Here is a 13,742-nt window from a genome sequence, read left to right as displayed (position 1 = left end):
GTTTAGGAAATTTTCAAAACAATATAAAATTACAAATAATATAAAATCTTCAAAAAACCCAACATAAAGAAAACATTCAAACACTCAATGTGTGCCAAATAATTTAAAACAGTAAGACTATAACTGTAAGAGAAAGCAAAGGAAAGGCTTATAACAATGTTTTGTCTGAAAAATAACTTTATACAGAATAATATGATATAATGAATATACACTTACAATAATGAGAAAGTGAGAAAAGTATTAATATAATTATATTTCTACATAAGATTGATAGTTTATGTAGCTTTATTTATCTTTTTTTATCACTCTTCACTAACTCAAGGAAAGCCACCTAAGACCCTGACACACAGCACAATAGGTAAAGTCTTCGTTGGGGACACAAACGTTGCTGTGATAGCTATGGAAACTAAAATTTGAAAGGAGCTGACAATTCTCCTGAAGAATCAAATTGTTTTGATGAAATTATTTATTCAACAAATACTAAGCACCCACTCTGTAACTTTATTAAGCAAATACTGTACAAGACTTTTGGGATTCATGGATACATAAAGCATATTCCATGATTATAAGAGACTTATAGCTTAAAAAAATAGAGTGATAAAAATCTCAAGTGTACTGACATTTCCTTGAAAATATTTTTAAAAAAGAATGATATAGTTCAGAATGGTTTACTCTCTAAACTTATAATAAAACTATTCAGAATATTTATTTGATAGTGTTCACTTACATGGTACTTTCTTTTCTAATGTATTTTCACTTACAAACTAATTTTCTGAATTTTTCCTATTTTAGTTTTCTTTGTGTGTTTTTATTTTTAATTATATTTTATTGATTATGCTATTACAGTTGTCCCAATTTTTCCCCCTCTTCCCTCTTTCACCCAGCACCCCCCACTCCCTCAGGCAATCCCCACCTCATTGTTTTGGGCCACGGGTCATGCGTGTAAGTTCTTTGGCTACTCCATTTCCTATACAGTACTCTACTTCCCCAAGGCTATTCTATCACTACCAATTTGTTCTCCTTAATGCCCTGGCCTGTTCTTCCATTCTCCCACTTCCCCTCCCATCTGACAACTATCAAAACACTATCCATATCCATGATTCTGTCTCTGTTCTTCTTATTTGCTTAGTTTGTTTTTTAGGTTCAATTGTTGAAAGATATGTATCACTGCTATTTTATTCATAGTTTTGCTCACTATCCTCATTTTTTTGGATTCTTTTTTTCTTCTTGTTGTTCTGATTGGTTGTTTTTTGTTTCTTTATGTTCCAAATCATATATTTGGTTCTCAGCTTCTTGACTCTACTGTTGTTTCCCTGTAAATTGTTCTTTATTTCAATCAGTGTATCCTTCATTTCTGACTGGATCTTTTTTATGCTGTTGAGGTCCTCACTAAGTTCACTGCGCATCTTTACAACCAGCGTTTTGACCTCTGCATCTGATAGCTTGCTTATTTCCATTTTGTTTAGGTCTTTTTCTGGAGTTTTGATCTGTTCTCTCATTTGGGCCACATTTCTTTGTCTCCTCATTTTGGCAGCCTCTCTGTGTTTGTTTCTATGTATTAGGTAGAGCTTTGACTCCATGCCTTGATAGTGTGGCCTACTGTAGCAGGTGTCCTTAGGGTCCAGTGGCACAGTCTCCCCTATCATACAAGTTGGGTACTCAAAGTGCACCTTTCATGGGTACTAAGTACACACTCCTCTTGTAGTTGAGACTTCAATGCTGTTGGCTGGTCAATGGGAGGGATTTACCCAGGCTAGTCAGTTGCAAGGACTCGTTGTGACCACTGACCATCAACCTGGTGGTGACCACTGACCCTCTGTGGAGAATCAGCTGTGCATGGGGCAGGTTGGTGGTATTCTGAAATGGTCTGTAGTTGTCCACTGGTTTCATAGGTTCTGGGATTTCCCAGGTGGGCCAAGGTCAGCCCCCACTTGTATTCTGCCTGGGGCTACCCTGCATAAGCTATAAAACCATCTGAGATGGCTGTTATCTGTGCTGGCCTTGGAAATTCCCAGGTGAAGCCAAGCTGTGAATATAGTCTGGCTGCTGCTAATGCTGGGCCAGAGGCACTTAGAAAGAGGTCTGGGGGCTGAAGACTTATGGTGGCCTGCTGTTGCTTGTTTGATAGAATTTAGGAAGTTATGAAGCATGAGCCAAGACCAGCCATTCATATGGATAAGTCATGATTAACAGTTTTGGCCCATAAGTTGAGTGGGATAGAGTCTCCTGGGAACTCTAGGGAAGGGTAAACAGTGTTAGGTCGATGGAATCAAAGATATAGCATCCACCTTACAGCTCTGTTGCTCTGCCCTCCTTTCTGTCTGTGAGAAAGTGGCCCCCCAGCTCCCACCTTGATGCCAGACACTTCAGTTCTTCCCTGTATGCCACTGGCGCCTTTCAATCTGTTACCCTGGTTCTGTAGCCCAGAGGTAATGAGTCTGAGTAAGTCTGTATGTGGGCTCTTTCAGAGGAACTTCTTAGGACTCCAGAAGCTTCTTCCACTGACTCTGTCGCTACTGTTTTTTTGCAAACAGAGGTTATGGGGACTTGTCTTCCTGGCACTGGAACCCTAGGCTGATGGGTGTGGCATGAGTCTGGGACCCTCACTCCTGAGATATCCTTCCTGAGTATTTATCCACCACACATGGATGTGGGACTAGCCTGTTCCATGTCCCCACCCCTCCTACCAGTCTGGAGGGATGTGTTTCCTTTAATTCCATAGTTGTCAGACTTCCATTCAACTCCATTTCTGCGGGTTCTGAATGATGGTTGTTCTATAGTTTAGTTGTAATTTTGATGTGATTGTGTGAGGTGGTAAGCCTCATATTGATCAGGAGTAAAAACTGTTTAAATTGATGGGAAAAAAGCAAAATGAATGAAAGATGAAAAGTGGTGGTAGTTGAAAGCAACATTCTGTACCTAACATAGTTATGAATTATATGTTCTGTTAATTTTGCTCTATCAATTTCTTCAAAAGATTTTATTGGTTCTAGCTAATGGAAATGCTTTACATACCTGTTGTATCCTGTATACACTTTACATATTTCAATTATTTAATAACTAACTGCTTCTATATCTACTAGATTTTACATGTGCACCCATATAATGGCATATTAAATTGTGCGATGGTATTCTAACATTGGCATTCACGTAGAAGAAAGTGGATAGTCATTTGCCATAAATTTGAAGTGTTTCTCAGACTGAAAACCCTAAGAACGATAAAGTACATGCATAAAGCATTAGGGTTCTTTAAAGACCTGGGAGATCTTAGATGGAGATAACGGGAAGAATTGTTCCTAATTCTATTCAGGATTGAATACAAAGACATGAAATAAAAAATACTATTTGAAGAGATTTCTTGAGTGTTTCAAATTTGAAAGGGGTAAGTAAAATATGTTTAAAACATGTACCTCTTTGAAAATCACCTAAAATAGAATTTCCCCTTTAAAGGTCTCATAAGCTAGGAAGATGGACTGGATTTCTTTTCAAGGTAACTTTAACCTCTAAGGAATCTGCTTTCTCTTCAATAGAATAGTGCCTCCTCCTCTCCTTCCCCTTTCCTCATTAGGTGAGGTAATTGGCTTTCTGTGACTGCTTTCTTAATGCTAATACCATAATAAACAGTGCCATCTACTGACTAATTTATATTATTGACTACCTCTTAGAAGTAATAAATATTCATGGTTGTAAATCCTATTGTGATGTTTGTTATATATGTTTACATGAGTCCATGTTATATATACCTACTTAAAGATACAGGGAGTATAGATATCATATGTTTTGATCTTTTGGTATTTTTTTTTTCAGATGAGAAGATTGAGATCCAAGAAGATCAATCAGTTTGCCCCAAATTTTGACATAAGATTTTAGTGAGCACCATTGTGAACTGAGCCCTGGGAATGGAAGGAAATTTAACACTTTGGAGATGGAAATCAATCTGCAAAGTTGTTCATCCACTGGGGAAAAGTCTGACACATATGATTAATGACATGAGTATGAAATCAATATAGCAAGGCAAGTTGGGAAATTGCTGATGTAAAAAGTTTTAGGTAAAGGAAATGCTCGCATTCAAGCTTAGGTGAAAAAAATGAAAGAAGAAATATTAAGTTAAGGCTATTTTGTTTTTCTCCTTTAAATGCTGATGATTGTTACAGAAGCTTGATTTGCTCTCACACAAAAACACATAACATATATGTGCACATAAAATGAATCCATTTTGCTTTAAGATATAACATATCAATACAAACTTATAACTTGAGAGCTAAAATAAATATAGTTATATTATATGTAACCTTCAGATTTATGTCAATTAGGCTGAGCAAAATAGAGTCAACTCCGTGAAAATGCTTTTATATTTTTATTATTAAGAATTAATTCATGTTTGGTAGAATGGACAAATATCCTATCTTCTCATAAGTAAATTGCCAGGTTATTACAATAGACCCCAGTATTTTGTTTTTGTTGTTTTCAGGCTCATACAAGTTCACGTAAAACCGTGAAGCTATTAGAAAATATATACCAAATTAAGGAACTTAATGTTAACCAAAAGCAAAATTAATCATATTAGAAAAAATCCCCAAATATAATACTCAAATTTTATTCTATCTCTTGTCTTTTAAACTTTGAAGAAGCACAAAATACTAAAAACCCAGGTTTGACTTTAATTTGAAACCATGTGAGCATATCAGGTTTTAGAATGTGTCTCCTTCCTTCCTTCCTTCCTTCCTTCCTTCCTTCCTTCCTTCCTTCCTTCCTTCCTTCCTTCCTTCCTTCCTTCCTTCCTTCTTTCCTTCCTTCTCCCTCTGTATCTCTCTCCCCCTTTCTCCATGAGTCAAACTACCGTCCTCAAAGGAACCAGAATACACAAGAACTAAGATGCCAATTGTAATAACATAACTGTTATTAAAATAAAGCACTGGAAAAAAGTGCTTTCATAAAGGTCATGCTACCTTGAAGGACGAACATGGACCTGCAAGTGATTTGGGACCTAAAGACAGGGACCAGTGCCGAGGGCATATAGCAAGTTTCCACTGAGATGTCTTTTTGGCACAGGATCAGGATAGAACCCAGAAGTGCTGACTGCAGCAACTGGGGCAAATTTCAAAACCACACAACCATTCAACAGAACACACAGATACTTGTTCTCTGTACATGTATATTGGGGTTTGGATTGGATTTCAAAATAGTTCACACTCAGCATCTTCGGTTTCCAGAATCTTATTTGATGATCCCTTCTCTTTCCACTATTCAATCAGACAACTTGGAACATGTGACTCCTTCTACTTTATTTTTCTATTCATCCCAGAACTAAGTTTCATGCTTTACTTGCCATCTATGCTGTTACATTTATGTTCTGTGTTTTTTTTACTCCACATTAACAGAAGTTTTAGAGCTATTGAAATGATACTCATTTGTAGGTGACAGATGAAATCAGAATAATACAGAGTAAACCACTATTAACATGCTCCCATTTTGTGCTTTCTCTCTATTATGATGAAGTTCTCCATTTGCCAGGGCCACTAAAACTAAATGGCGTTTACTACATGATTAACCAACATTTGTGGTCTAGTTATAAACTGCTCCATATAGATTTGGCAGTTAATAAGTTAACTTGGGATTTAATCAATTCTAATTTTAAGGGAGAGAGTGTGTGTTTGTGTGTAACAGAGAGGAAAAGGAAGAGAGTGACATACAATTATAGAGACAATATTAACAAGCAATGCAAAATATTTACACTGAGAAAATAAGATGCTCTGCCTATTAACACACTCTTTTATTATAAGGAAATTAAAAAATTTAGAATACACCATACAATCTTCCATCCAAGCAGGGTAATTGCCATTTTCCAGGAGAACACTATGGTCATAAAAGTCAATTTTTAAGTTCAGAGAACAAGGCAAAAAAAAACTTTTTCCACTATTAAATCTCAGAATTTTTCTTGTTTGTTTGTTTTTAATAAAAAGTGAAAATTTAGCATATGTTTGAAAAATTCTGGTCCTTTAGTGAAAAATCTCCTCAAAGTGTGTACCAGTGACATTCCTCAGAGTAGCATTATCGACTGTCCATTTCACACAGATCACAATTGATCATGGTTTTAAAATCACGTTGACTGAGAAAGAAGTCAATTTATCCCAGTTTAATTTGAGGTGCCCCTAAAAGCTGATTTTATTAAAGTCAAAGTCAAATTACAGAAATATCTGTTAAGTTTTACACATATAAAAATTCTGAAGTGAGAGAGGAGATGCTTAGTGTGTTTGTTGTCTCTTATGGAGTAACTTCTTTACTAGACAAATTCTCTGTAATCATTCAGAATCATGCCTCAGATTAGCAAATGCAATTCGTGAAGGTAATTCAAAGTGAAGTTAAAATATGTACAACGATTATTTCCAGCTTATGTACCAGGTAACTAAATGTGTGACATTAAATAGGATCTAACCAATTATCTAAGCAGCAGACAGCAAAGTTGTAAAACATGAATTTTCTACTTGATCCATGTCTCTAAACTACCACTTTTCAGAGAAAATCTTGAAAGCTATTTAAAATTACAACCAAGAACTCGCCACTAACCATGATCAAAAACCAGGCCTGCAGATCTTGGAGTACTTCTAATCCCCACTGATTTCAGAGAGGAAAAATACATATTCTGTCTACCTACACCCTCCCAATTCATCACCTTTGTACAGTGACTTGAGGAGGAAAGAACAGAGTCAGTTCCTGCTTCAGCAACCCTAGTCCTTTAGAACCTAAACCACTGAACTACTGTTATATCCAGGTTGATAGGGGTAAGTAGGTATTAACAACCTTTTCAACTCCGTCAAATAGAGCTTGGAAGTTGTTTCAATGCACAAAATGCTGTGGCCCAGTTAGGATGTGTGTGGTCCAATGAACCACCCCGACGTGATCCCTCAATGCTTTTGCTCCCCAGCAAACCTAGAATAGAGTCAGAGGCCTTCAAGAGAAGCCAGTGCAGGGAAAATCTGACACTATTCTGGGTGAGGTGTCAGTTTACATGTTCTCGTCTCAGTTCTTTAGTCTTTCCCATCTAACACAGAGCCCTGGTGTAAGACCTGACTACGTTCTGATATATCCTCTTCTCCAGGGGCTGTATTTTCTTCAGGTGTTTCCCACTGCAGTAGGAGGCCTTGTATAAATAGGATAAAAATGCAATTTAATGTTTTTCCAGATGACTTCTAAGAGTGAAAAGGAAAAGATATTAATGATGATAGCAGGATAATAGACATAAATAATCCAGGACTGCATGAACAAATCGAGGTATATGGACACCCCATTTTAAGCCTTTAGGGTTTTTTAAAAAGCAGTGGAAAGACTATGACTGGGTCTGGGTTGCTTGGCAGATACTTTCCTGTTATTTAAAGTCCATTGTTTCATGATTCTTTGCTGTCTTTCACTTCAGTTGCTCCCTGGCAAAGGGATCTTGTGCTCCACCCAGCTCTCGGCTTGTAATTCATCTATTTTACATGTACCACAAGTACATTATACATACACTGAGTAGGAAGATGCACCAGGAATAAGAATCACTCAAGTGATGATGCTTATTAGCCAGAGTAACATGGGAGTTCAAAACACTGACCAAGGTATTCAAAAAGAAGTTATCTAAAATTTGCTTGGAATTACTTGCCATAATTCCTTGACATGTTCCTTGAATCCTTTCTGACAAAATGTGTTATGCAAAGTAATACATGGTTAACATATTTTTCATTTAGAATCATCATTATTATTATAGAATTCTTATGTGGAATTTTTTTTATCTTCGGCTTGAATTTATTTTAAATATAAGTTTTCTAATCTATAATACGTTTTATCTTAAATTTTAAAATGTATGTTTTGGAAACACAGTTGTATTTTCTTTCTTTTCTTTTTTAAAGATTTTATTTATTTTTAGATAGAGGGGAAGGGAGGGAGAAAGACAGGGAGAGAAACATCAATGTGTGGTTGCCTCTCATGTAGCCCCCACTAGGGAGCTGGCCTGCAACCCAGGCATGTGCCCTGACTGGGAATCAAACTAGCAACCCTTTGGTTCACAACCCATGCTCAATCGACTGAGCTACATCAGTCAGGGCTGTATTTTCTATTATGCAATTTTTTATTCAGTTTCTAATGGTTGACTGACACATTTGTGGATATTTTGAACATTTTAAAAAAGATTTTATTTATTTTTACAGATGGGAAGGGAGTGAGAAAGAGAGGAAGAGAAACATAAGTGTGTGGTTGTCTGTTATATGCCCTCTACTGGGGCATATAACCCACAACCCAGGCACGTGCCCTGACTGGGAATCGAACCAGCAACACCTTGGGTTCACAGTCCAGCGCTCAATCCACTGAGCTATACCATCCAGGGCAATATTTTGAACTTATAAAAATACATACTTTTATTACCTTTAGAAAATTATGTTTTAAAAGATAAAATTTGAAACCATAATTACTTATCATACATCCATTAAGATGGCTATAATTACAAAGACGGGCAATAACAAGTATTGACAAGGATATGAAGAGATCAGAACCCTCATGCACCACTGGTGGGGAAGTAAAATGGTGCAGCCATTTTGGAAAACTGTTTGGTAGTTCCTTAAACAGTTAAATATAGAGTTACCGTATAATCTAGCAATTCCACTCCTAGGTATACAGCCAAGAGAAATGAAACCAAATGGACACACAAAATATATATATATATGAATGTTTGCAGTAGCATTATTCTTGGGAGACAAAAAGTAGAAAGAACCCAAATGTCTACCAACTTACAGATAAATAAAATGTACTATGTATGTACAGTGGAATATGGTTCTACAAGAAAAGAGATGAACTTATATATGCTATAACATGAATGAATTTGGAGGATATTGTCCTAAATTAAAGTAGCCAGTCACCAAAAAATTATATATTGTGTGATTCCAATTTATATAAAATGTCCAGAATAAGGGAATCTATAGAAACAGAAAGGAAACTCATGACTGCCTTGGACTAGGGGTGGGGAGAAGTTGGAGAATAATGGTTAGGGAGTTCAAGTTTATTTTGGAAGTAATAAAAATAGTCTGAAGTTGATTGTGGTGATGGATGCATGCCTCTTTGAATATACTAAAAGCCAGAGAATTAAACACTTTAAGTGGGCCAATTGTATGGGCCAATATTAAAGCTGTTTCTTTTTTTTTAAAGTTGCTAGAATATTTTGTCTTGAAGAATAATAAGTCTAGGATGTGTTCACAATTAAGACAAAGACACAAAAAAGATACAAATTAAAATAGAAGTGCATAGGTATTTAAGCCAATTTCTAGTTAAATCAGGAAACACACAACTCAGTAAGGGATAATTTCTAAAAGACCCACACAAAGAAAGAATGGATCAAGTCCTTGAAATGCAAAACCCAAGTAGTGATATAAGCTGCCAGAGCTCTGATGGATCAACATAACTGGGCAAACTGTATTACATTTATTCCCAACTAGTTAATTTGCTCATTCAGCCAAAAGGCAGAAATAATCATTAAACATATAATGGCTACTAATGAGTATGCTCATATAAACTTATTTTTTCTCAGTTGAAGGTGATGTTTATAAGTGAGACATACACAATTTAAAACAGCTTGGATTTGACCCTAGCAATCATGCTTTACCTTTTGAAGCCTTATTCTCATCGCCTCTAAAACAATATGTACTTTATGTTTGTTGTAAAACAAGCAGAAATGTTTTTGGTGTATGATAGTCACCAAATTTGTTATTTTATCACTCCTACTTTTAGAAACATCAGATATAGGCAGTTATAGCTTGAAGCACCCTTCCTTTGGCAGTAGAAAAGTAAGCACAATTGTCAGCTGATAAGACTGAAACTTTAGTGTCCAGTTGCTGTGTGATTTCATCAGTAATGAGTGAGGTTGAAAATCTAAAAACACATTCTTTACGTTGCAAATGATACAGCATCTCATCCAATGGAGAATTATACTAGTCACTCTGACACTGGAGAACCATGAACCAGGGCCATGGAAACATTTCAGTTCTCTGTGGATCAAGGGAACGTTTGTACATATCATGTTCACTATTTGTTGTGTGCTGTGATCTACTTTTAAATTTTAAAGTACATTTTCTATTTTCTTATTCTTTGGTTATATTTCAGCAAGAACTGGTTAATGTTTTTGCTCCGTTCCCAAATTTTAGTGTTAGAAGAAAATCCATGAGAATCTCCATGCTTTCTCAGGAATAAGTAATTATACTGCTTTTATGTTTCTGAGATTCCTAACACAATATGTAAAAAGCACACAGTGATACCACTGAGTTATGAATTATTTTAATAGGGAATATATTTTTTGCATTTTGCAAAGCAGTTGAACTGAATATTGCATAGAAACATATTTATAGCTCCTAAATGAAAAGACTGTTTTTTCTACATATACACTTTCTGAAATCCATATATAAAGGAATTTACTAACACAATACAGAGTAGTTCCAATATAATATAAGAGATCAAGAGGACTAGATCCGCACCAGTATTTGGGTTTAATTTCTGCCTCTCCTGTCTCCTAACTGTGATTCTAGGAACCTACATGTTCCTTGGTTCTATTAACAGTCTAACAATAACAACAACAAAATACCAACATGATAGGGCTGTCTTTGAAAATCTTTTAAAAGAAGACTTATCTCATAGTAAGTGTTCAATAAAGTTATCAGTTATTTTTTGAATGATTAGTTAAATCAAAAGGGTGATAAATGTCCAGACTCCTTTACATTAAGAATTAGACAATTACCTTCTCAGAGACAAGGGCTGTGCCATATCAATCTGTACAACCCGGGTATCTGTACTAGTGCCTGGTGTGCAGTCCATGCTTAACAAATAAATGTAGAACAATCCTCCCCAAGAGAGGCGTGCCTGGTTCTTCTTGCCACTCAATCTCAGCTGCAAGGTTTTGCTTCAGAAACCCCTGCAGGGACCACCCTATTGAAAACAGCTCATCATTGGCCATCATTCTCCAAGTACAGTATCTAATTTACTTTCTCATATCTCTTACCAGTATTGCAAATCCTCTTTTCCTTTATTTGCTTATTTACTTTTTGTAATTCTTCCCACTAGAATACAGGGTTCATGGAACCCATAAAACTTGTCTGTGTTTCATGTCATCACAGCACAGTGTCAGGGATGTGCTAGTTTCTCCACACATATCTGCCAAATAAAGGAATTTATTTTTGGATGAAGATATACTTTTGTGAAATAAATAAGTAAACTATAAAAAGGAGATATTTTCCATTTGTCCAGCTTGTTGCTCTTGTTGGGTTTTTGGGGAAGAAGATTTTGTGTTTGGGGTACTTATCAAGGAGTATCTTTGGCATCATTAATACCTGTGAAAGGGAAGGGGAGCAGAAACCTAGCTGTGTGTGGGCCAGCAGCCTCAGTCAACTCCTCAAGGAAGCTTTGGAGCTGAAACGGTTCATCAGAGTTCTCCAATGTTGTATCAAAATGGCCAAATGGCTGGGCTTCTTGTATCCTCTGCCTCAATCAGTCACTCTGTATGGATCACCCACTAAAGGGAATGACCTTGGCAAGGGGTTGCCTTGTCTGCAGCTGAGGATATTCTGGAAGAATAAATAGCTCCACGCTCTGGGCAACAAGCCCTCCTTCCTGAAAGGGGGATCTTCTTGTCCACTACACATTCTGTATTTCTCATCTTTTTATACTTCTCACTCATTCATTTAACAAATATCAGAGTGTGTTTTCTATGTGCCAGGCACAGTCTAAAGTGCTGGGAATTTAATAATGAGCAGAACAAAGTTCTTGTCCTCAAGAGACACACATTCTATAGAAAGGCAAAAGACAACAGTAAGCAAATATAACAAGTCAGGAAATCATAAAGTGTTCTGAATAAAATACTTCAGGTTAAGGTGAGGAAGTGATATTTTAGCTGACATCTGAATTAAGGAGGAGAGCCAAACACGTTTACTTTTGGACAGAGAGCACACCAGGCAGAAGGAGCACAAATGGGAAGTGCTGGTGCATTCACACAGCAGGAGAACCAATGAGGAAGGGTTGTAGGATATGAGATGGGGAGGGAGGGAGAGCTGATTTCTGAGTTGCATTCTAAAGTTCAAATTTTGGAAACTTAAATTTTTTTTGCAGTTTCCTGAATTTCTGCCCAAAAGTTAGTCTTTTATCCTGACAAGGGATATTTAGTTTGGGATTTAATGATTCTTCCTATTTATATGTTGTTCCATGGACCTATTTGGCTGTTTACAAGCAAGGGGCAAAAGAAGTCTCTGTAACCAATGATTGTGATTTTACTTCACAGCTGAAATCTCCCAGATGTTTGCTCTGTTTTCTTTCCTGAGAGGCTTTTAGGTGCATCTGTTTGCTGAATTAATATTTCACATTTCATTTTCCTTTCCTTGGAGGACTGCTGTTCTTTTGCGAGGTTTTATTTTTAATTACTTTTCCTTTATATTCTTAGTATTGGTTATTTGAGATGGATGTGGAATCTAGCTTGTACCCCATAAACTGTACCCCATAAACTTTGTCTCAAGAGCAAAAATTCCTGCTAAACAAAACAAAAGAAAAAAAGGCCATATTATGTATTCTAATCAGGGGGAAAAATGAGCCTTCCCTCTTAGTGCTCTTGCAGAAACCAGGTGGTTTTATCGTAAGTGCTCTACTTTAACATATGTAAGCCATTATTCATCACAAAGGAGACAGGCAAATGAGATCAAAGTTGTAATCTTCAATTTGTATCAATCAGGAACAGGAAGGACAGAAAACAGAATAGGATCAGGTGTCCTCAGAGCCCAGAGGAAGCTAATCCACAGAATTACAGAGTCAAACACCCAACCCCTACACATATAGCGGCCCAACAAGAAGAAACATGAGCCAACCTCATCCGGAGCAGCCACTCTACCATCTGAGTTCACAACTGCACAATTTGTCCTGAAGGCCCCAGAAGGAAGGTCCTGGGAGCAAGGGCAACTCTTTCTTAAACTTTGCTTAAAGCTTTAGACTTTACACTAATGTCTATGGACATTTAGAGTTACTCTCATTGAAAGAATAGATATAAGGAAAGCAATAGAAAATGAGGGGAAACATTGCACAGGATTGAACTGAATTAAAAACCAGAAGATAATTTCTTATCAACCACTTTATTTGTCTCCCTGAAAGTAGGGAAAAGGTGCAATAAAATACTATTTATTTCTCATCTCTCTTTCATTAAGGGAAGGACAGAAAATCTGTCTTTCCTTGAGGGCAGAGTAAGCACTGTCTGATACACCTTTAAGGGCCCTCAGATGAGCTGGAGAATAGTTAGGATCCATATAAAGGCAATAAAGTCTTCAGCAGCTGCCTTGCAAGTAGCCTTGACACTTGACATCTTATTGACATCTGACCATAGCTGCTGACATTTGACATCTTATCTCTGTTCTACTATGAGGAGGACGAATATAGGAATTGGAATGACATACCACCCTTCTACAAACGAGAAATGAATGACTGGGGCCAAAAGAACTTTACAAAACACTCAAATCAGCTCAGATAATCAAATCAATAGGAAATGGGGTCTCAGAAATCTTAAACTTTTATTTTCCTTGCTTTCCATGTACGCTTTTTAGAAAACTTTGTTCTTGTGTTATGGGAGAGACTTGTTTTTTTTTTTTTTGCTGATGCAGTAAAGTATGATCAGCAAGTCTATTAGCATGCAAGCAGGGTTTATTGATGATACGTTCTCATAGAAGAGAACGGGTATTGCTGAAGTGCTGGAGAAC

Source organism: Artibeus jamaicensis, unplaced genomic scaffold (assembly GCF_021234435.1).
Source record: "Artibeus jamaicensis isolate MK-2021 breed Jamaican fruit bat unplaced genomic scaffold, CSHL_Jam_final contig_387, whole genome shotgun sequence".
In the NCBI taxonomy this organism is placed as follows: Eukaryota; Metazoa; Chordata; class Mammalia; order Chiroptera; family Phyllostomidae; genus Artibeus; species Artibeus jamaicensis.
Note: the sequence above shows the minus strand (reverse complement) of the source record.